Source organism: Haliotis rubra, unplaced genomic scaffold (genome assembly GCF_003918875.1).
Source record: "Haliotis rubra isolate DU_JTF1 unplaced genomic scaffold, ASM391887v1 Scf990, whole genome shotgun sequence".
Classification (NCBI taxonomy): Eukaryota; Metazoa; Mollusca; class Gastropoda; order Lepetellida; family Haliotidae; genus Haliotis; species Haliotis rubra.
Genome location: NW_025767735.1, coordinates 264,525 through 289,893, shown reverse-complemented (window position 1 = coordinate 289,893; position 25,369 = coordinate 264,525). Strand labels below are relative to the sequence as shown.

Below are 25,369 nucleotides of genomic sequence, written 5' to 3'. Positions count from 1 at the left end.
TAAGGCAATGCGATAGGCATGTCCGTAAACGTAATTTCTCTATGTGGAATCGGAACATAGTTATGCAATTACCGTCGTAGATATATATGGCCACCAAATAAATGAAAACGATAAAAGTTTTCACATAAAAGTTTCAATTGCAGGTTTCCAGCCTCCATCGGAGCGTGTCTTTATGAATCAATATCACATGATGATTATACCAAGGGTCCTCGAAGAGGTGGGGAATCCTGCCCCACCAGTGGCATCCGCCATAAACAAATGCACCTGAAAACGTACTAGAACGTGTGGTATGAGTGTAAATAGGCAGTTGTATAATACATGATTTTTGCCAGTGATGCATCAGATTTGGAAATGTCCTCCAGATGAATTAAATGGGGACGGTTGGTAATGAAACTTCCAATAGATAACAATTTTAGTCGTAAGGAAACACATAAAATTTATGGTATGCCTCAGTGCGTGTGTATATATCGCAAGACCCGAGAAGATCAGGGTTAGAACTGGTCTTCAGCAACCCATGCTTGTCGTAAGAGGCGACTAACGGGATCGGGTGGTGAGGCTCGCTGACACATGTCATCGTATCCCAGTTGCGTAGATCGATGCTCATGTTGTTAATCAGTGGATTGTCTGGTCCAGATTAGTTTATTTACAGACCGCCGCCATATGACTGGAATACTCCTGCGTGCGGCGTTACACAACAAGCAAACAAAAGCATATATTGCAAAGATTCCAAACGAAATGTTGAGATTCTGATATCCCACCTCTTTCCCTGAGCTGCTGAAAACTTCATAACTTCTTTTCTACATGCAATATGTTATGCTTTCGGTTATATATCAGCAATAACCGTCACTAAACAATGAACATATAAAATATGAATATGAACAAAAAGTATCGACCGATTATTCGAATAGATTTGTTATCAATGTAAGGTTACAAGTTTATATGGAAATCTGTGATTTTCCCTAATTGGGAAGAAGTTCTTTGATCTGTAGAAAAAGAGCTTTACACTCAAATTAATAGGTCGTTAAGTTTACCATGTTAGGTGGAACTGATGCATATCTTGTTCGAAGGATAATCGCTTACCCGAATTTTACAAAGGTGATACGACCAGGTTCGCTGACACACACATGATCACCCAAACACGCGTCATTATGAGCGGCAGGCAGCTGTAATTTCATACCGAAGGGGACCCGTGAAGAATTGGTCTCCAGTAACCCATGCTTGTCGTAAGAGTTGACTGACGGGATCGGGCGGTCAGGCTGGCTGACTTAGTTGACACGTCATCGTATCCCAATTGCATAGATCGATGCTCATGCTATTGATCACTGGATTGTCTGGTCCAGATTATATTATTTACAGACCGCCGCCATATAGCTGGAATACTACTGAGTGCGGCGTTAAAAAAAACAAAACCAGTCAATCTTACCAAATGGGACATCAGCCCTGAAGTACTTCCTCCATTGTCAAGTTTCTACGGCCTTATACGACCTTAAATGTATGACTGAGCACTAAATTTTATTTCCCGAAATCAGGGGCAGTCAACAGCTGTAATTTCATATCAGTGGGGCACTTCAAACTCGAAGTACTTCCTCTTATCAAACTTTTATAGCTCTCGACGAAGGTATCTGCATGTTAAACACCACACACACAGCTTTGCGGTAAAATCGTCCCTTAACATCAAATGCAGTCAAGAGCTGTAATATACACCTGCCATAGCAATAACCCTGAAGTACTTCCTCTGGTTTTCACATGCCATACCTGAGTTGTAAATGCTGAAACAGTAAGAGGAAGAGATATGGTTAGTAATATTTTGATTAAGAGGGTCGTTCTGTCAGCGTTATCTGAGAAAGAGGATGTAGTATCTCTACATCCTGATTGGTAAATTTTTTTAAATTCAGCCACAAACACAATATTCAAAATTAAATGCTGATTGTTCATGGATATACACGAATTAAGATACGTTACTATTCGGGTCTTTCGATATTCTTATAAATACTCACGCATAATGTGAAAAAAAGTTCAAAATGCTACGTTATTTCCAAACAGTCAAAATGCACAGGTAGACTTTTGCCATTTGAAAAAAAAAAAAATTTACGTATCAGTCGGCAGGAGTTACGCCACCCGGACATAACTTCAAACATGGTCTCCTAGTATGGTGTAGCTGAGAGAGAGCTGTCTGTCTTTCATTGAGTGAGTGAGCGTATTTTTAAGCCGCTTTTACCAATATTCCAGCAATATCACGCCGGGCGACACCAGTAATGGGCTTCACACATTGTACTCATGTGGGGAATCGAACCTGGGTCTTTGGCGTGACGAGCGAACGCTTTAACCACTAGGCTACCTCACCGCCCCTGGCAGTGGTTCGATCCGCTTTTAAATATAAATGTATGGTGTCTCGCCGTGGTATTGCTGGAATATTATTAATAGCTGCGTAAAACCATACTCACTCACTCTTATTCTCACTCTAACTCGTCAAAAGAAGGTAAATTTTGATTGTCCATCAGACGGGACGGTGATAACGCCAGGTACAAACCAACTTGTAGTCAGTAAAATGTAGACGAGTGGTGTATCTATGTTAAACTACGGCATGGTATCTGGCTAGCACAAAAATTCATGCATATCGTAACCTACAAAAGTGATATTATCAAAAATATCCACACGTGCATATATGTTCCGAAGTAATGAGAATGAACACGACGTTAAAGCTGTTGTAAGAAGACGAAGTGGAAGTTTGTACATATTAATGATCTTCAGTCTTGTTTATTACATGAACGGTGAACTGTAATAACGACATCATCTGTAATACACAGAGATGGTTACACGAGCAAGTGTGTCATATGACTTAAACGAAACAAGTGTGAAATTTTGTATTGCCCGAGCGAGGGTAGTACATAATTTTGCACCATTTTCGTATAAGTCGTATGGCACAATTGCTCGAGTGTAATAATTTCATTATTGTCCATTTTATCAATGTAACATTTGTGCAGTAAAACACGGCAAGTGTAACGGACAACTAGAGTAGCAACATATATCGTGAATGAAATATTTCGAGACAACCATCAGGTCGACACAACGGTGTTAGACTATATGTAGATATACAACATCAGAGTGTAAATGATACAAAGTTCTTGTTGAACGATTATGAACATATTTCTAAACGTCCTATGCCAATCCTCAACAAAGCAGTAAATATGCTGAAAAATACAGAAGCAATACACATCGTGCAAGACATATTTCGAGACAACCGTCAGTTCAACACAACGGTGTTAGACTATATGTAGATAGACAAAAACAGAGTGAAAGTGATACAAATTCCATGTTGAATAATTTTATGAACATACATCTAAACGTCCTGTGCCAATCATCAACAAAGTACAAATGCTGAAAACTTTGAGTTTCTGGTAGGTGCCTGTTGCATGCGTAATAGGTGCATGTTTGTAAATAACGTCCCAGTGAATACCATCCAGTATGACCTATCCGAGTCAACACTGTCATTACAAGTGTTACACGTATTTCACAGCTGCCAGTGGAATTCGAGCGGTGTGACAGTATTTTCCTATATTATTAAAGTTACCATCACGGACATTTAATGAGGTCATGTACATATCTAGTAACAAAGAATCACACCGAGGACTACCGTGGAACGTCGAGGATAAATATCAGTTAGGCGACAGTGTTACACAGAGTATGACGTCAAGCTAGCCTACACAAACGCTGAACTTACTTCCTTTGTTGACTACCTGAATGCATGTCTTACCGTTGTGTGGCAAGTGATTTGTACGGAACATGTACCTACTCTCTCAACAGCAAATGGATACCTACTTGGATTAAAGTTTACTGTGTCAAGCGTCCTACTGATATCAAACATGGAACAGTGAATTACGAATATAGAGTGAGTATAGTTTTATGCCACTTTCAGCAATATCACTGTAGGCTTCCCACATTGTAACCATTGTAGAGGAATCAAACCCTGTTTTAGTATGAACAGTTGGTTTGAACGAACATATTTATCACGTTTCAATAATTTGTTCATAGAAGAACATATATGGCGATGGACATTTATCGGGCTTACATGTACAAGTCCCTCTGTAAATGATGACAATCACTGCGCTCACTGTGAACATTAACCCGTGAGAACTGCTGAAAGACATCGCCCCACTTGGTTCATAATGAACACTACACTCGAAATCAGGTTGAGTTGTAGATAACTAGTTAGTCGGTAGTGGAACGGAGAAGTAATACACGTTAAATATTAAAATTCAGATTAAACAGAATATTAGCTCGAGAAACCTTTACATGGCGGATCCCTCTCCTTTCGTTTATTGTTATGTCGCGGTTACAAAATAGACACAGCGTCATGCTCAGTGAGCTTCGGGGCATTTCGTGTTTTTAGAGTGAACCTGGACAACAAGTCCTGTGAGATTAATTCTAGGTGGACTACCTCTCACCCAAGACTATCTCCCTTATATTGTGTTGATACTAATCTATTCTTCTGTATTGCATGGCCTACATATTCAGGCGATGTTTAACCAGGAAGTTATTTGTGACAATGCAAACCTCCCCAAGTTTATATCTTTCAAGGTGCGCTTATCAAGTCAAGCTGAACTGTCAACGGTATGACGAAGTCTGTGATCGTGTGGATATATGTCACCTATCTTTGCTACCTTCTTCAGCCAGTTTGTACAGGTGAGACATATATTTATATGGAGAAAGAGAATACTTGGTGATTGCCTGAAATAAAGGACAGAGCTCCGTGTACACAAACTAAGATTATATTCATGATTATGAATAATTATGAACACTGTGACAGTGTTACATGCTATGCATTTAATCATATGCATGTTTTGTATGAATGTATACACATGCCGCGGAAAGAGCACATTTAATGGGTAACTTTCCAAGTTAGGATTAAAGTATGGCTTCGATTTGCAATATGTGTAGCTGCACGTGTGTTCACGAGTGCTGCACGTTGAGAACATTTTCCCAGCTTCGTCCTTGCTATGTGATATGATATATAATGGTTGAGAATAGAATGAGCTAGATTAAAAATAGTGGTAGATCATTAATGTAGGCTCGGTCAAAATCGGGAATGACAACCTTAAAAAAATAGAAATGCCTTATAAGACGAGCCGAAAACAAATATTCTACAATGACGTTTTGTTCTTGTGAGTAACAAACAAAAACCACTGCCTTGCAATTGGTACAGACCAAAGTTAAATGTGTGTCGAGTTAAAGAAAATGTAACTAGGCTAAGTTGATCAATCATGATGTACTCTTTAACATAGCCTATATCCTGTATCAAGAGTAAGTTGAATAATTTCTACAAACATCTATGCGATTGTTTGAACATAATTGTGTGGATATGTAAGTTAAAATCACGTCAGCATCCTTTGAAGTTATAATCCGTCCTCGGTGCTTGGCAATTCTTCATCGTCCCTCGCCATTCCATTACTCACATCAAAGAGGATGTAGAAAAAAGGAATAGCCTAAAAACCGACGTCAAACAGACAGTCATAAAAATCTCAAGGGCGGAAAACAACATTCAAAAATTTCAAACAAAAGGTATCACTAAATTGGGCAGTATCGGTGATGCATATGTACATATATATCATATCCACAGACTCTTTCGACCCTTAAAATGGCTCAATCTTTGCTGGCTCATTTAAATTGAGCTCAACACACGTAAGAACATTGTTAAGGACAATGTGGCATAGCATATGCATAACGTTCACATGTACATAGGTGTGTGTTGTGTTTATGTAGGTACAACATACACCAGTAAGGCTTGCTACGGATCCGGTGGTCTGTTCTGTGTTCGGCATGACCTCAGCTGCAACTCCTCCAAGAAGATCGCCATCTATGACGCCTACTACACTAGCAACACAGAGTGTGATAAAGGTGTCGCTGACTGCCTCAGTGTGAAACCGGACAACGTGACAGAAGATGGATATCACAGATTCAACAACACCGAGATGGTCTCCCTCACAAAACTTGTTCAACAAAGAGTCGGTGTGTGTTTCCAGGTCCCTGGCGGTGTACTTCGTTCATTCTCTGTTGTAAAATATCAGTGCATAGTAGGTAAGTGTATAGTGCAATTTAGACTGAAAACATATGTTTCCCTATTACTGTTTTGATAGAAGAATTAACTTACCTCACGATAACGTGTTCAGAAGGCTGTGGCCACCACAATAACCACGGTGGATTCATTTGTATGTTGGCAGTATGCATGCCGTTATTTTTTTCATTCGTTTACCAATTTGAAACTTCTTATTGGGGAATGAGTGACTTGGTGAGATAAACACAATACAGATGTCAAGATGCAACTATTGCCTTCTTCAGATGACAATTAATGCTGCATTGTGATTTGAGAATTCAGCGGAGCAACACACACGACTAAATGTCATGGTGTGGTAATAAAATGTTCGGATACCAGAGTTGCGACCGACTAGTGGATAAGCGTTTGATGGGACAATACATCATTCCATTACGATTGCCCTCAGTTTTGCTTCCACATCACCGCCTACATTTGGACAGAGGGCAGTAACTCAGAAGACAAGACAGTGACACTCATCTGTTTACATATCTTAACTGATCTGACTGGGGTGCAAGGGGACTAATGATGCTTCGTGTTGTCAGCGTCTTCAGTGTGGGACTCGAGGAGTACAAGTATTGGTTGTCATAGCAACTCTCTGGAGCGGACGGACGAATACAAGAACCATAGCAAGTCGCATGGCTTTGTCTACAGGCACGACACCATCAAAGATCATGTTCTATCCTTTATAGAAATGAAGACACGTAACCTCCCGTTACCACATGATAATGCAAACCTACTCGTTGCACGTGATGTTACAGGCGTTTTGATGCAGCATTAGACTGTTCAGCTGCCTGCTTTCTCTTCAGACCTCGCACACAAAGAATATGTCTGGGTGAAACGAAACGCCGACTACAGGACCGTAACTAGCCGGAAACGCTATCTCAGTTAGACGAAGATGTGACTGACACTTCGAACAACATTCGCCAGGCTGTTTTCAAACATCTGATGTCTTCTACTTCAACTTCAGCAGCACACATTGTGGTCATGACATCGACAAGAAATAAAATCATTCAGCATAGTTAAATCGGGATTGTTTGTATTGGGAACGTGATGTTGAAAGGCAGTAAGCTAATACTTTACGTAAAGGGAAATCTCAGAGTAACACTATCCTGAAGGATAACATTCATCTAACAGTTTTTCCTTTGGTATGAAGTGTTTTGAAGCAACTATGTATGTTTCTAAAATAACGTTTGGTGTTATTTTATTTTCCATTTAAGATAACACGTCACATGTTAAAAAAGTACAAGCGGCCTCGCATTAATTGCAGTGTTATAGATTCGTTTTGCACCTGCACCTGCACCTGCACCGCACAACACTGCATTACTTGGAAAGGTGATACCGTTAATACTATGATATTTAAACGCCGCAGCTGCTGATACAAAATAAACTTTTGGTGATAACGAGCATGAGCATGCTGCAATTTTGTTCTATATCACTTCGAGCTTCCAGATGAAAAATACCTCAATCTTATTTTTGTAGTTTAATAGTGAGATCATCCAATGTCCAATGTACTCAATTCGCGTTGTATTACAGAAGTGAACACGAAATTTCGCTTTATCAAAACCGCCAGCTGCACTCAGGTGTCTCTGGATGTGGATGACAAGTTCTGCTAATTTATAGTTTCCATAAAAGAAGAGCGTTTGATAATGACATGGAAGGGCATAGCAAGACCTTGACGCAGATAAAGACAAGCTCAGAGGGAGGAAGATGTTGTATCGTCGGTAAGCTGTTTAGCACGCAGCAACTCATCACAGGTGCTGGACACGACAATGTGTATAATTACTTGGAAATCAAGAACATACGTAACGCACGTGAACGAAAGACTAACTGTGACTGTGGATTGCTAAAGTATGTCCACGGAGCAACAAAATAATGTCATTGAGCTCTTTGATTACGAAACTTCGGACAGTTGTAGAACAAACGCTTCAAGAGTACTGCAGACCCTTAAAAGACAGTTCTAGTTATTTCATTTAAGAAAATACTATCTTAACTGAGGAGCTTCCATATGACGCCTACAGTGAAGACTCTCAAGGACAAGGAAAACCCAAATATTATGATTAAAGAAAATCTGTACAAACCAACACTGTACTTCATCGCCATCGTCATTGTCAATGTCATTTTGCTTTGTGTTCATCCCTTTTCAAGGGCAAGTGCCCTCTTTTCTGTATGGCTACGGACGTATTTTAGAGGCTTCACTAAATTGGACATTTGCCCTCTTTCCACACTTCTGCCGGAAGAGTGAATGGTCCTGGTGTGGCAGAATAACATTAACATGGTATCGCCACCCCTTGAAACACAATGACGTCATTAATATGTTGTAACTGAGGTTCCAGTGCTCTGAAGTAAACTGATATTTGCACCCATGATGTAGGGCAAGCAACATAAGGTCTTGCTATGGAACCGATGGACTCGTCTGTACTCGACATGACAAGACCTGCAACTCCACACAGAAAATCGCCATATATGACGCCTACTACACTAACAACACCGAGTGTCCACATACAGGCTTCTCTAGCTGCGGCAATTTCAGTGCGGACGATGTAACAGAACATGGATATCAGGGTCCTCGGCGGGGTGCAATTCGTACATTCTCTGTTGTGAATTCTACCATGGCTACGTGAAATGCTCGAATTTGATTGGTCAAGCCATAAAATCAGACGGTATCAATTTGGATTGAAAATGCGTCTGATTTCACGGCGCTTCACTGCGCACGTATACAACACTGCCGCACTACTTCAGCTTGGCCACCAACATTATTAGGGGACCTCACTATCATAATTATTACCTTCTATTATAAAAATATTCAAACTCAATTACAATACACAGCACCAAACATAAACAAACAATATCTAACATATAAATCAGAAAACCTTGTAAATAGACATCCCTATCTATCCCTATATGTGCGGCAAAACGTTCGTAAACATTTACCTACCTGGTAAATGGTATATTTGTTTCCGTTTAGAATGGGAAATTCGCAAGATAACGGTCAGGCGAAACACAAAATTTGCCACTCATACTCCATCATGTCCCGTTGCATCGTTCAAAATGTCAAAAAACTGAACCATGAGAATTCAGTTCTCTGCCACCTTCCCCGAAGGCTGTCACTGCTACGGTCGTACACTTTGAAAATCCAAAGTTAGTTGCATGTACACACAGCTGCACTGTCACTCTTCCTCGCATGCCGGGGTGGAGGCACGTACGTGAAATCATGATCGACACTCGCCGGTCATAAAAATCAACAGTCTTTGATGAGTTACAGGTTATAGGTCGATCAGAAAAGGATCTATTCTTCGACTCTGCAGGGTTCAGGTTCGACAGTCAGTCAAGTACTTTCCACTGTCACTTCGAATTTCAACCTTTCGCAAAATGTAAACACTGGCTCGTCCGCCATTTCAAACTGTTGCGTAACTGTCTACTTCCAAGAAAATAAGTAGGTCAGACGATTCCATTATACTGTGGCCAGGGGGTACAGTAACACGGCACAAAACAATAGGCTGGTTTCGGTCTTGTGGAGTTATGATTATAGAAACCAAGCTCTTAGGTGTTGCATTATTGCATTGAATAAACAGTAGTTTGTTTTCTTTGGACAGAATATTTTAAAAAAAATACGAACGTAACCTACCACTCCTTTATCAATTCGCCTCTCATCCCATGCCGGATTACGCAGTGTCTTCCGCAGGACGAGGAAGTTCGATGTTAAATCGGTTATGGTAGAGTGGAGATAAACATACTGTGTTTGTTTAATTAGATGAATGTTAGACCGAATTGATAGTCTCTAAATTTAATTTGAAGCCGAACGCGTATTTCCTAAATATCAGTGTATTGATGGTAAGGGTACAGTGTAGTTTAGACTGAAAGCTGGATTTCTCTATTACTGTTTTAACAGAAAAAATCTCGCGAATCTCACGATAACGTGTTCAGAAGGTTGTCACCACAATGACCATGCTGAATTCATTTGTATGTGGACGGTATGCATGTTCATATCGAAGTTTTTGTCGTCATTTACATTTCGTTTAACAATTTTAAAACTTCTTTTTTGAGAAATAAGTAATTTGGTGAGGAGGTAAACACAAAGCAGTCACTGGCAAAATGCAATCATTGCCTTCACTGTTGACAATCAATACATGTTGCCTTGTGACGTGAGAAGATCAGAGCAACGCTCCCGATTTGCAACTAGATGCCCAGGTGTGCCGGCACATTAACAAGAAAATGTTCAGTTAACATTGCATCTTTGAATCGATATGTCAATGTAACAGATCGGATAACAGTGTTGAGGCCGATTAGTGGATAACCGTATGTAAGCTTTTGAGGGAGCATTACATCATTCTATAACGATACCCTCTGTTTTGCTTCCACCTCACTATCTAGGGACGCTAACCTTGGACAGAGGGCAGTAATTCAGAAGACAAGGCAATGACACTGAACCTTTTACATATCTTAACTGATCTGATTTTCGTGTAATGGGCCTAGTGATGCTTGTTGCTGTCACTGTCGTCAGTTTGGGTCTGGAAGTGTATGGGCATTGGTTGTCATAGCAGTTCTATGAAATGACGGGCGAATACAGGAACCATAACAGGTTGCTTGGCACAGCCTATAGGGACAGCACTCTCCGGAACGTTTCAAACAGTTGGTGTCTACAGTGCGCAGTCGCTGCCTCAACTTTATCATCACAATTAGTGATCACATCCGACATGACATTGGTGTTTGATTTATTACATTATTATGCTCTCCTCCCATTAACAGCCGTTGGTTTTGTCAGTGACAGAAAAGGTAGTGTATTTTTTTTTAATGGCGTATTACGTTTGCACCTCCTTGTGTGAAACATGGTTATATTTTTAGTATTTTACATAACATTTTACATAAAATTGTATGACAGTGAAACATTTTTGTAAACTGAGTGTTTGTGTGCGAACATGAATATACAACTGTTATTGAAAAAAGACACGTCAGTAGTAACCTGGACGATGGACATGAAACAAGTAGAAATCACATTGCTCAGGAACTCCTTGATTGTAATAAATTGAATCACAGCATCAAAATGGGGTATGTGAGTGTGATAGTTTACTTACATAATGGGAATAACGTTAAGGCATACCGGATTGAAAGAAATACTTTCAAGAATGTTTGTACATTTTGGTCTTACTTGGAGAAAGTAATCCCAGAAAGGCAAACCTATTCAGTGGTCAATGTGCTCTTTGTATTTTTTCTGCGATCGTCCATGCCTATGTGTGTATGCATATGTGGCACTGGACATATTAGGTCTTTGAATGGCTTTTAGAAGTGATACACACAAGGAACAGAGTTTTTATGGATGTCAGATTCATTATTCTGAGGAAAACAACACATAATGAGGAACTGGTTGTAACGAAGCTCAATACTGACACAAATAGTGAAATTTAGGTACACCAGTCTTCTGTTCCAGTCTTCATTGAAAGAGGATATCAGCTTATTGCCACCTATGTCAGAAATCTCGGAAATCAGAAATATGCCAGATAAGGAAGAGGGTTTGTGTGGATGTCAAGTTCTTTATTATGAGGAACACCCATCAATGTTACAACGAAAATGTATTGCATAGTTCATGTATGACTGTGTACCAGGCTGTTTGTTTTGGACATGTGTACATGTCATTGGCCTACGTTGAAGAGTTGAAACCGAACTGATTTTCTAGCATGCATACCTGATGTCACCTTTTACGGGATCATACTTTTCGATATCCCTCAGTTTGACACTTTTGTTCCTTCTTGGATGACTCTTGTATTGATTTATTCGGTTACTCAAGTTAAAGGAAGTACATTTGGGTCATTGGTGAAGCGTTCTCCTTTCATATTAAGTAAAGGTGAACATGCAAAATGTGGGGATGGTTGAGCCTACAGGATTTGTCATTATTTCAGATTCACTTCATGAGTGAGCTATATATGACTTATACCTTAATTAAAGACGTTCAGTATATCAAGCAGACATAATGTAAGGTTCCAGCTGACTCACCTAATGGTCAGTTGTATTGGTTACGCTGGAGACGTGCTGACCCTAGCAATACTTTGGGTAGTTTCATTGCAGTGAATCAAAGACCTGCAAGCAGCAGGAACAAAGTCCAAATTTCAAATTCACTGGCAACACCAGGAGTTTAAGAACTTTAAGCAGGCATAATATTTCATCGGAATTAGACATGGCCAAATATGCTTGCTTGCTCTTCGAACTTTATTTAGCGAATAAGTCTGACGAATCGAATATATTCTTCAGATGATATCCACATTTTCGTCATCTGCAGAGAGTTGTACCTGGATTCTCAGATACGAATTACTTTCGATAATGTCATGATAGTAAAAAGGAATTACTTTTTAGTTATTCCGGAGGAAGACAAAGTGTGATGTTGTCTGAAGGCTGTTTTAGGAAGCGACAAATTTGCGCAGACGTACTGACACAAACTGCAAAGAGGAGCAGATACACTAATTGTGGCCTATCATTTTGAAGATGGAAGATATCTATTGCAGAGTGTACACATATCTAATACTAACAACAGAGTGAACTAACAAGACAGATACGTGTCCTGAAATTGTTTGAATTGTTATGCACGCTCCATTGCAATCTACAACCTATTCCTTTAACTTTAACCTTTAAACAGAGTTTACGATAATTGACATTTGCAGGCTTTTCTTTCTTAGATTTGAATTTCTTCCTCTAACTGCCAGAGATAATAATACCACGGATCACGTTCCACACATGTTATTGTTTATATCTTCATTAAATTAAATAATGTCATGCGCCAACATTAGCATAAAGTATCAAACATAATTTAACTGTGGTTCTAAGGGAACACCAAGTGTGGACACGGAACATAAGTGCACATAAAGCAATAATTATATCATCAGAAAGGTGGTGTCATCCGACAATCATTGATATTTCTAATAGCATGATAATGGAGATGATTAGGCTTTGTATATATAATCAAGGAATGCAGAGTTATTGCAGAGTATTAAATGACTGATCCTATTTAATGTTACAAAAGGTGATACCCGGAACATAACCAGAAATATGGCGGGAATATTTAACGCCTCACCGGAAAATGGCGACAAACTGATATCTGATTGCTCACTTCAAAAACAACACATACGTGTGTAGGTTCGAGTCTTATGGAACTACCACAAGGGTATCAGTATATGGTCTTGACGTGAGACTGAGACGAGGAACTGCAGGGCAATGCTTATCACAGCTGTTTGTCCTACCTGTGAACTACATCACAACGACTAATTGTTCATCTCTGTTCCAACCGTTTGTGAGACTCAATGTAACAACTGAACTCCCTCTATATATCTTTTTCAAAGATATCCCAAATCGCTCTTCAATTTGGCTTTTGATCAAAGGTAAGAATGACGGACAAGGTTTCAGTAAACATTACGTAGTACATGTAGCTGTATCTTCAATAGTAGAATGAGAAATCGCCAGTCCTTACCTAAGGTGATGAAAAGTATCATGGTGAATGTTGATTGATAAGTACTTATCTTTGCGCGTCTGTAACTGCACCATGCTATCCATTGTTTATGCTTTGTTTCTTATTTTGTATTATTCCATCTTATTGATGTATTATTGACGCTTAATTGTATGATAACATCACTGTTATGACTTATTTTGCCATTTATTGGGACTTGTGAAACTGACGCACTCATAATCACATGTTGGCAGCCACGAAATACTTCCATTATATTGTACAATTAAAGTTCTTGTCCGATCACTTCTGGCATGTTTCACTGCAATCGGTATCTCCATAAGTCCATAACGTGTTTCTGATCAAACAGGCACAAACCCAGGAACAACAATCAGCCATGTTTCCACGACATATGACAGCATAGCATCAGGTTTGTTATTTTTATTATTTAACGCCGCATTCAGCAACTTTCATCTGTATGACGGCGGTCTGTATATAATTGAGTCCGGACCTCGATGACATCATGGGCATCGATCTAGGGTGCGATGATATGCATTAACCAGCCTGACAGCCCTATGCCTTGGGATACCGAAGACAACAATAACCCGGATCTTTAAGTAACATCAGATGCCTTTACAGGGAGAATTAAGGGCGTCAATATCTCGCATATCTTCAGCCAAGTAACTAAAGATATAATTCACACTTAAGATATCAGGTCCCGATATCTCGAAACAAACTTAAGTTTTACTCAAATTTCAAACTGAGTTTGACAATTTGAAACAGCTGAGTTTCTCACTCAGTAGTAGTATAAGGGCCTTTATAGGGTCAAAATCTATTTTTAGAATAGGCCCCTGGTAACAGGTTATATTTAGACTATGAGTCATGTCAAGCACCTGCTGTGTCTATTTTAGAAGAGTCTATATTTAGACCATGACTCATGTTGGACATGGGTTTTCCACAACCTATTTTTAGACTCTGGTATATAAGCCCCACCCAAACAGCTTCATGTCATACTCAGTCTCTGAAGTCATTAGTGGATATACATTCAAGTGATTTCACACATTGTGGATATACCACCAGAGTGCATTTCTCATTGAATTATACTGTGTACACTGGATTACTAAACAGACTTGGATTATACTGTCTACTGGATATATATTTTCATCAGCCTTTCAACTACACATCAACAGAACATCAAGGTAAGTTACCCTTCACATTTATGGAAACATACTAACATCTGAATAGGGAATTGAAACAACTTACCCTCATGTGAACCATAGGAAATCCCTTAGCACAAGCTTCACACATAGATCAAGTCCAGCAGGTGTATCCAATATTGAGAATATATTCAACAACCTTTTTCCCAGCATGTCTAGATGTTTTGATGGGTTGGGACAAGTAACCCATTCATGTGAAGTAACAGGTGTGACATGACTGTACTCCACAATGAATGAATCATTTGCCCACCCTTGGGCACCTTTATTTACACAAACACCATATGAACAAAAGTTAACAATATATACACAAAGATAACAAATTAAACATAATACAAAACTAATACTAACTAACACTACAAAAACCTAATATTCTCTAATAACTATCTCTAAAATGTCCAATAAGGACTCTTCATGTTGAAGAGCCCGTATTCCACTCTCCACTTCCCGCCTTCTCCATTCTATATGGGCCTGGATGACTTCTGTTAGACTGAACAAAAAATAAGGAACAAAATAAGATAAAAATCCTGTATATGATAATAATACATTTACTTCAGATAGTAATAACTTCAATGTATCTAATATACACTTACGAGGGAGGAGGTGGGGCAGGATGCCCCCCTCAGTGGTGACGTCACTGGTGTTGGTAGCGTCACTGGTGATGGATGGGGTAGCAGGCATGTCCACTCTATGATGACACAGTCATCATCACTGAAAATGAGAACAATATACCTAAATTAACACAAAATGGTTAAAGGTCATAATCGCACACACACACACACACACACACACACACACACACACCCCAAACATTTTTTGTGTGATTTATTTTAACTCGTTTACATCATGTATTACATGCATTAGTATTAAATCATTTTCAAATTAATATTACTTACTCCACAGAAGTGCTCATGCCCTCAACAGCTTCCACAAGAAGACTGTCATCAAAGTCACTGAAAGAGTAACAAAATGACATTAGTGAAAAAAAATGAGCCTATTGTTTATCAGAAATTGTGTTTTACATCATTACCAATGATTAACTGAATACTTGTAAAAATAAAATATAACTGTTTTATAGCATACTTACTCTGTATCCCAATCCATGATGTTAGGAGACTGGGGTATTCCTCAATCATGTCTTGGCTGAAATTCCATAATGAAAAAAATGATTTTAGGACTGACATTCTTACACTAGTCTTAGTGTCATAAGGATTCATGTGAAATGATAGTCAGAAAACATTTTTGTGACAATGAAATTACTTTCACAATAATTATCAAAATGTAACATAGAAAAAAGAGAAATACTTACAGTTCCAAAAAAATTCTTCTGCCATTTTTTTCTGGTTAGGTGGAATGGTTAGGGTTTTCAGTGACGTGGAATGAGCCAGGGGTGAAGTGTGTAGGAATGGGGACCCGGGTTTTAAATAGGGAATATAGGCACAAAGAACTTCGAGTACTTAAAATCCCTGATCTCTTTCTGATTATCGATTTGTTTTTAAGATCCAAATTGAGGAAATGGTGACCTTAAAATGACCCACATTTTTAGGGTCACCATTTCCCTCAATTTGACCTTAAAACAAAATACAGGTCATTGATGGAAAATTCCACTAGTTTCCACAAAGAGAAGACTCCTAAGGTTAGAATACCGACATTGACAAATGTCAAAACCACCCTATGTTAAGCGTCCTTCATTTCTTCAGTACTAACAATAGGCCAGGTGTTTCTGTAGTCACCTGGAAAACATTTGGTTGTGCTCTCAACGTTTTCTAATAATAAAAACGAAGAAACAGCATCTAGATACAAAAAACAACAACAAAAATTACATTTATATGTAGTGACAATATTTTACTTTATTTTTGTTATTACAGTTACAATAAAATAGTTGTTGAGTCATTGAAAACAATTAATAACAATAAAAACAAAAAATAATAATACTGATAACCATGCCTGAATCATAATTAAGAACCAACAAGATAGATACAAATAATAATCATTATGTGATTACATAGTATGTGATGAATTATGGTAAAACATCCTCCGATCTCGAGTCACTTTGTATAAATATAGTTCATAATCTCGTATTCGAGTCATGGTCTACATCAAACACATCTTGTACTATGTGTGGATATAATAAACATGTCAATGTTAAATATAGATGACGATGGTGTTAAAAATCATAATCATCAGTTCATACATATCAGTATGATACCCTGCAAACATGTCAATGTAAACATACATGCACGTGATCTGTCCCATCATCGACATGAAAAATCATGAACGGTAAACTCACAAATTATTGTCCTCCGTATGATCCTTCCATCAACATATTTAAACATGCCCCATCACGATGATATAGAATAATCCATTACAACAAATTCCACACATTTCCGTATTGTGTCATCCATGGACATGAATTTCCTCCATTTCTAAGATCAGACAAAGAAACGCCACGCACGCGGGTTCATTAGACAAGAGTTACGGCCCTTACCTTGTCTCAGTCTTAAAACCGCTTCTGCCAAACCGGTTTCAGTCAAACTTCTTCAAACCGGTTCGCAAACGACACTTTCAAAACGGCCACATAACCAAACAGGCTACATATCCCAAACGCCATTGCTCACATTTCTAAATGATGACTTATTTTAAGTGTATATATATGAATAATAACAATGACATACTCATTTATTTGGCATGTTATCACAGTATGATTGAAAATGACACAATACTGTAAAGTATGGTTCAGGGGAATATTTGTTTTATTTCAGATGGATCTCCAGGCCAAAATCGATTCTTTTGATGACTATGCCAGCTTGATCAAGTGGGCAGAAGAACATGGGCTGGGTCAAACGATGAGCGAGTAGGTATGAGGTCTGTATATGCTTGCTGTGTAGACAGAAAGAAGATCAGTCAGTTACAGCAACAACACCAATAGCAACACTTGAAGACCTGTTGGTAAAAGATCTTCAATTTACCCCTGAGGAAATGGAAGAAATGTCTTCTTTATATGATCTCAGCTCTAACGATAGTCCCTCCTTGGAGAGTATTGATCCAACATTAAACGAAATCAATGATCGGCGACAGAAGGGTTTACCATGTTCCTTCTGTGGAAATACATTTAGGAGAATGCCTGATCTCAGAAAACACAGGATGACCTGTCCTAAACGTTCTGCAGAGCTGCTCCACTGACTCCAATCCTCCAAAAAGATAACGTACTGAAACATTAACCAGTATGGTGGTGTAGGGTCCCTCCCTGATGCTGGGTCTCCTAAAACTCAACCCTATACTTTTACAAAGAAGAACACCAAGACCTTTGCCAAGACTGGCTATTAGTACAACCTATGAGGATCAAATTTAACACGACGAATGGCAAGGTCAAAGTCTCAGGACTTTGTACATTGAGCTTCAGGATATGTTTGAAGAGGTTCTGTGATAAGCCACCTGATGATGTTCTGTAGGAGGATTTGGGGAGAATCATTATCCATCATCAAGCCTATAAATAAGGGCTATTGTGGTACCTCTGCAACCTCTGTCCCAGCTACATGCAGAACTGATCATGAAACACATTGAGAAAGTGTTAAACAGTCGTGAAGAGCTTCAGCCATGGATGTCTCCTTTCAATGGCGGATATAGGAATCAATAATGCATACCCCGAGGGCGGTCGATCCAACAAGACCTTAATGCAACCTCACAGGTCCAAACAACTCTCTATTCATCTGAAACGATCCGTAAGTGCAGGATTGTCAACGAGGATAACCTATGTATGGTCAGAGCCATTATTGTGTGCTGGGCCAAAAGCTAATCAAATTAGTCAGCATGACTGGAAGAAATCCCATTGGTCATACTCAAACACTCCTCTTGATAGACCGAGTAATTCCAGTATCGGAAATGTCCTGGTGACATTTTATATGAAAAATTTAAGAAAAAAAAAAGCCTCACGCCACGACTGGCTTAGCCCAAGAGAGGCCGCGAAGGCGTAAACTGGCAGGTATCCCTACAGATCGTGCCTGCCATTTGAATGATGTTCCGCTTTCATGAGAAAGTACTAGGATGTCAGATTCTGAAAGTGGTCAGCGCTGAAAGAGGGAACAAGTTTATCCGGGACTTGCGATCAAGAGTCAGAACAACCCAAACTCTTCTACCTGGTTGAAAAACCACAATCCTTACTTCCATGCCATTGTCAACATTACTGGATTTTTCTCTGCCTCCATATCTTTGTGAGCGGTGTTTGAAACTCCATAAATGACAAACTGTGCCATTCCTGCTCTGAGACCTGCATTGTATGCCACTAAGCCAAAAGTGTCCCTGAAACGGATACTCCATTGACTTTAAGCCGATTACTGCCATATGACCTGTAGGTCACCTGGAATGTTCTTAGCGCCACCAAACGGGAAAAGAAATGCAAAGAATGGCAATATACACCCCCTCAAAATGTGAGGAGTTTCATGAAATGTACCATGTGTAAGAGCATTATGTCGGAAGTGAAAGGGACCCCAAACTACACATGACTGCGGAGAATGGGAAATGTCCTGGATGTCAAGAAAGTGGTGGAGACAAGATCATCTCTTTGTTACCAGAAACCTAATACCGAAGTGGACCTTGAGACCAAGAGCAAATCTATCTTTTACGACTTTGAATGTCGATTAGGATTGAACAGTTGATGTCAAACTGAGGAAGGTTATTCACCTCAAGGGCCCTTGTCCCACTATTGTCCTGTTACGATAACTGTCCCCATCAGTCCCTCTATTTTGTCAACATTGTCACCAATCCTGGTGTAGTAAATGTCAACATGTTCCCCAACTACTTTGGTGGCTCTAGTCAGCCTGTCCCTGTTTGCAAAGGAAACAGAGTCAGTCGATGAAGAATCCAAAATGTCATCACTGTGGTTCTAGATTATGCCCTGCCTGTAATACATACAAGGGACAAGAAAAACAAAAACAATTTGTATGAACCTCCTTGTGAAGAGAGTTGTGGATTTCTGTCAAGAGTGATTTTTCAAAGGGAGATGGAGTCCAGATTGAATTTTCAAGATGGCTCCTTTCAGTGGTAATCGCTAAAGACTTCACAGCCATTGCCCACAATAGCAAAGCCTATGATGGATAATTTCTTTTTGGAGTACATGATAGATCAATCCATGTATCCAAGCAAAATCTCATTTACACTGGTTCTAAAATTATGTACATGCAGATTGAGAAAGGTCTCAACATCAGAATCATAGATAGTCTCTTAACTTCTCTTCCAGGCTGAAATTGGCCTCCCTACCCAAAAGCTTTTGGACTGACCAGAACTGAAGAAGGGTTACTTCCCACATTGGTCTAATTTGAAGGAGAACCAAAGGTATTATGTTGGAGCTTTCCAGATCCCCGCCATGTATGGAGTGGACTACATGGGAACTAAAGACATTAGATGTACCCGTGTCATGGTACGGCCAACAAATACGGGATGTATTCTTGATTTTCTAGCAGTTCGAAGGAGTACTGTATCCTCAGATGTCACTTATACCACTAGAAGCTTCCAGTCTGTCAGTTTCAGCAAACTGATGATGATGAGCTACAAGCGAGGAACCGGAAGGGAGCACTACTTGAGAAGTGTTGATCCCTTTGCAAACTCTATCAATATAGCCTCTTTGTGCATGAAACATATTTAAAACCAAGTTTCTGAAACCCTCGCTGAACATGTTGTGACTGACTGGATGGACAAACTATCATAAACTGGATGTCTCTCTCCCAGACCTCCTGGAAGAAGAAGATGGGCCACGCCTGATGCCTAAGCTCGAGATAGGCTGTAGTGGATGTCACAAAGGCACAGCTTCAAAGAGGGGGCATCATTGTCCATGAAGCAGAAACAGTTCCAAGCACATTACTCAAAGTACCATGTCAGGGGTATGTTGGACATGGGTACTATAGTAAAGTTCGATTCAATGGTTAGGATTTGGATCATGTATCTGAAAATATTGACATACAACATGCCCTGAATGGAGGTGAATTGATAAGCAAGCTCCTGGAACCAACTACCTGAGGTGGATGGTTATTGTTCCAAAACAAACCTTATAGTGACTAGAATCGCATGGTTGTTGCTTGCATCTGGTTGTCAGACATGCTTTCCACACGCCAGGATCAATTTATTCATAATTCCCAGAACTAAACAGTTCATGGAAGAACTCATGTTCCCACCTTAAGAAACTTCATGTAAAAAGCTAAAACAGAAAGGCTACAAAAGTAGGTTGCCATCTGGGAACACGAGTTCCACCAACAATTAAAGGATAAACCAGAGCCATGAAGGCTTCGGACGAGGCACACTGGACACTTTGGGATCGCTTAGAGCCACGTGGACTCCTTTTTGGCGGCAGGACCACGCTGTGCAGTACACTTCCACTACAAGGTGAAGGATAGCAATGGAAATCATTATCATTGGACTTACACAGAGTCTCTACCCATGGGTCAACAAACATTGCCAGCACTTGCATTGGACATCCCCAAACCATTCATACAAGAATTTCCAGTCTCTTTGGATCACTATCTTTGGAACTGCTAAGGTGGAAGATATTACCACCTAGAAAACTCCATCATCCAGTACTCCCCTATCAGATCCTCGAGAGGCAAGCTAAAGAGTTTCCTTTATGTTTGCACCTGTGTGCTGACGAGGAGCAAATAGTAGACCCTTTGTAGGAAAATTCAGATGATGAGTAGAGAGAGCCATCCTAGGAACTTGGTGTACACCTGAAATAGTGGGAAAGCCATTGAGAAAGGGATAAGTAGGAGTGATCAAGGTGTATGAGATTTACCACTGGTCAGGAAACAACCCAGTACAACCCCTGAGATAGCAGGACAGTGTGGATTGTTTACGGATTACATCAACACCTTCTTGAAGTTAAAACAGCAAGCCAGTGGATGTGGCATGGTGCATGCAAAACGGAAGATGACAATGAGGAGAAATACATAGCGGACTACAGAGAGAAGCTGGAAGGTATACAACTGGACAAGGATCACATAGAGAAAAACCCGCGCAGGACTCATGTCTCTCACAATTATCAACTTGAACAGTTTCTGTGGAAAATTTGACAGCGTCGAAAATAGTTGAAACAACTTCAGAATTTTATCCATGACATAGAAGCAGAAAAAGTTCTTCCAGATGCTTTATTGCATCCTACTGTATACACAGTACTTTCATGGAGATACTGATGACAGATAATTTTACAGTTGGAAATATGGGGAATTCCTAAATCTAACTTTGTCCCTGAAGATAACAAGACTAACATCTTCTTGGCCATTACATCTACTTACTTGCTTGGCAGGACTGAAGTTATACAGTGTCCTAGGAAGTTGGATCATCAAGTGCTGTACAAGGACACTGATCATTCCCAGGATCTATGTAGCTAAACCTAATGATTAAGTAAAGCTACCACTGGAGATGACATTCCCTTGGCAGACTTTACCAATGAACTGAATACAACAACGACTACATTATGGAGCTTCAGTTCAGAAGGGCTCCAAAAATTATAGTTATGAAACTAAAAGTGAAACAAGAGTATGTGTAAAGTCCAGGGGTTTCCTTTGAATCTCAAGAACACCCAACTCATCAATTTCCTAGTCATCTTACTACTTCTGTACTTTCACCCTAGAGAGACAAAACCATTATAGTAACTAACTCCTTCCAAGATCTCAATGAGGAGAAAAAGGAAACGAAATCTACAATAGAGAAGAAAGAAAAAGTACCCAGATGGTTTATACCAAACGGGTCATTCAGTCTAACTTGGACACTCCGCCTTGAAGCATATTAGCCTATTCCCATCACTGCACCAACCCATACCTCCCAACATCAAACAAAAAACCAATCTATCCAACCCAATCTATCCAGCCATCAGTCAACCAAGTTTCAAAATTCTACTAAATCCAGCCAAACTAATGCTCATATTCACTGTGAGACCAGGCCGGAGGGACCTGTGAATGGGGATTTGAATAGGTGGGACCGGTTGTCCAGGTTGTGGTTTTGCTTTCAAATCAACCTCTCAATCCATTACTTCACTGGAGTCTTCTGAGCTTTCAATTCCTCTGCTTGTGGCTGGGTCCCTCTATTGTCCCTGAAGGGGGTGTCCCTCTGTGTCCCTGAAGTGTCCCTCTGTGTCCCTGGGGAAGTGTCCCCCATGTGTCCCTCCAAGTGTCCCTCATGTGTCCCTGTTGAAGTGTCCCTCCAGGTCCCTCAGGGTGTCCCTCAGGGTGTCCCTCTGTGTCCCTGAAGTGTCCCTCTGTGTCCCTCTGAGAATTAATCCCTTGAAGTGTCCTCCTCCCAAGCTATATACGTGTGTCCCCAGAGTGTCCCTCCCTCAAGTGTCCTCTGTGTCCCTGGAGCGTCCCCCGTGTCCTAAGTGTCCCTCTCAGTTCCCTCTGGGTAGTCCCTCAAATTGTGTCTCTGGCCATATAAAACTCCCTGGCGTGTCCCTATGGGCCCCTCAAGTGTCCCTCTATTGTCCCTCATGTCCCCGCGCCAGCGTCCCTCCTAAGCTATATACGTGTCCCTCTTAGTTGTTTCCTTATCAGCTGAATCGGAAACCACTTGAGTTAAATCGCCATATCGATTAAACAGTAGAAAGATTGTCCTGTGCCTGGCTGTAACATTCGGGTAAAACAACTTCTCTCAAAACTATCCTATCACAATTTATCACAAGTACACAGAGGATTCTGAGTGGGAAGGTAGAAACCTTGGTCTAAGAAGAGGGAGGACATGACTGAAGCTCAACCCCACTCAGCGCACCCAAGCTCAGCCGGTACTTGGAGTCCCAAAGTGGGTGATCGGACCCCGACCTAACCCTGGTGGGAGCCATAGAGTTTAATGACCTTTTGAACTCCTAACCCGTGCATTTTGGTGTCTGACCCACAGGAGACAGGAAAAGCATTTTGTGTAGGTGTATAGACTGTTGCAACATGTGCATGGCCTGTAGCGTGAAGTGGACCCACCCCAGAGAGAGAAATATTGTACTGTTATGGTGTTCATCAATCTCTGTTTATCAGACATGGAAGAAGACACTGTGCCAAACCCTAAAGTTCCAACAGGGATTTCACCTACCGAAGCAGATACATTGAACAGTTTTCCTCCGATGGATAAATATGGGCTCTATCATCCCTGGATGATCTTTTACATCATGCTAAGTCTCTGTGCCATTATGCTGAGTTGAAAGCATTGCCATGCCGTCATCACCGACTCTGAGTGTTAAGTATTTGCTTAACTCAGAATCCTTAGGCTGGCAAGGTAATAAAGCAACTTAAATCCATAGCCCTGTAGTTCACTTTGTACCTGGTCTTGTCTTCGCGAATTCTCGCGATAATGACCCTTGTTACGTAATTATTTCCTGGCTGGGTGGTGTATTAGTGAGGCATATACTGATGCCATGGCAAACAGCCCTGGCGATAGTTTGGTGTTACTACATGTCTCCCTGCAGAAGATAAATCATTGACTCCAGAACCAGTGATTACTTCCGTGGAAGATCCCGCCGTACCAAGAGTATAAATGAGTCGTCACAAGATGATCATCATCTAGGTGATGCTGGAGTCTCGTTTCGACGACTGTCAAGTCCTTGAATATTCCACAACAACCAACGGGAACTCCTGTATTACACAAAACGTACCATTATCTCCCATGGCGTGTATAATTTGTGCTGGTTAATGGTATATACTTAACCCACCACGTAGCTGATAGCAGCGATACATTGGTGGTAGCCCCCAACGCATGGATCATAATGTGAATGACAAAATTTCTTTGGCTATTATTAAGGGACCAGCTGGAAGAGACTATAAATAGCGAGCGACTTTGTTTCTCTTGTCATGGTCGAGGGAGCCATCCATAGAGTCAGAGTTGAAGCGAAATTGTGTTGAACATTGACGGAACGTCACTATGTCTAAGACAACTTCAGACAGAACGGATATTTCACGGTTTTAGAGAATGCAATCTCCGTTCAAAAGAAGGTGCTGTCGCGGACTCTGATGACCAGTTAAGTTCGGTAGATTACCGAGTAATCTGTTACACTTCCATGTACCTCCGCTTCAAAGAAATACCTTGATCGCACCGAAAAGTTCTTCTGGCTCTCGCGATAAAACCACCTAAGACAGTTGCTCAGCAAATTTACCCCAAAAGTACGTCAATAGTTTAGTGCTGAAGGCCGTTGGACCTTTGCCGAAGACTTCACCGAGCATATCCAAAAACAGGTGCTCATCTTGATAAATATAAACGACTCCCCTGAAAACGGGAAGAACGAATTGAGTGGTGGTGGTGGTAATGGATACGCCATCAGATGTGACTCCATCATACCACTACCACGATGGTCAGTCCCGCCGGATACCGCTATTTGATTCTGAGTAAAAGTTCCCAAACCTTATACAGGATAGAGAGGTGCTGCTTTCTATTTATAATACATTACAAAATGAACCCTTGAACTCAAAGACACAAGTGGAACTGGCGTGCTGGCAACGCATCTACCAGGGCTGCTTCATTCAGGGGAGTCATATTGCAGACTTCACCGCTGACTCAATGGTATCCGCAATAAACGGTTTCAAACTTCCATGGAATGACCCAACCTATCAGGTCTTTAAAAGATATACAATGCGCCATTGCTGACTTTATAGGCAACAGACAACGTCTTCGGAAGCGGAA

At 40.4% G+C, this 25,369-nt stretch overlaps 1 protein-coding gene and 2 long non-coding RNA genes across 4 annotated transcripts in view; 2 read left to right on the top strand and 1 right to left on the bottom strand.

The window, feature by feature from the left end:
• Positions 1-25,369, top strand: part of LOC124265724 — a 202,363-nt gene that overhangs the window by 35,361 nt on the left and 141,633 nt on the right. The gene's annotated exons all lie outside the window — the stretch shown is intronic.
• LOC124265740 lies at positions 5,986-6,411 on the top strand. The gene is made up of 2 exons (XR_006895521.1): positions 5,986-6,075; positions 6,367-6,411. It is a non-coding gene; the product is annotated as an uncharacterized LOC124265740 (long non-coding RNA).
• Positions 14,976-15,410, bottom strand: LOC124265738. The gene is made up of 2 exons (XR_006895519.1): positions 15,325-15,410; positions 14,976-15,221 (listed from the first exon to the last, which is right to left on the bottom strand). It is a non-coding gene; the product is annotated as an uncharacterized LOC124265738 (long non-coding RNA).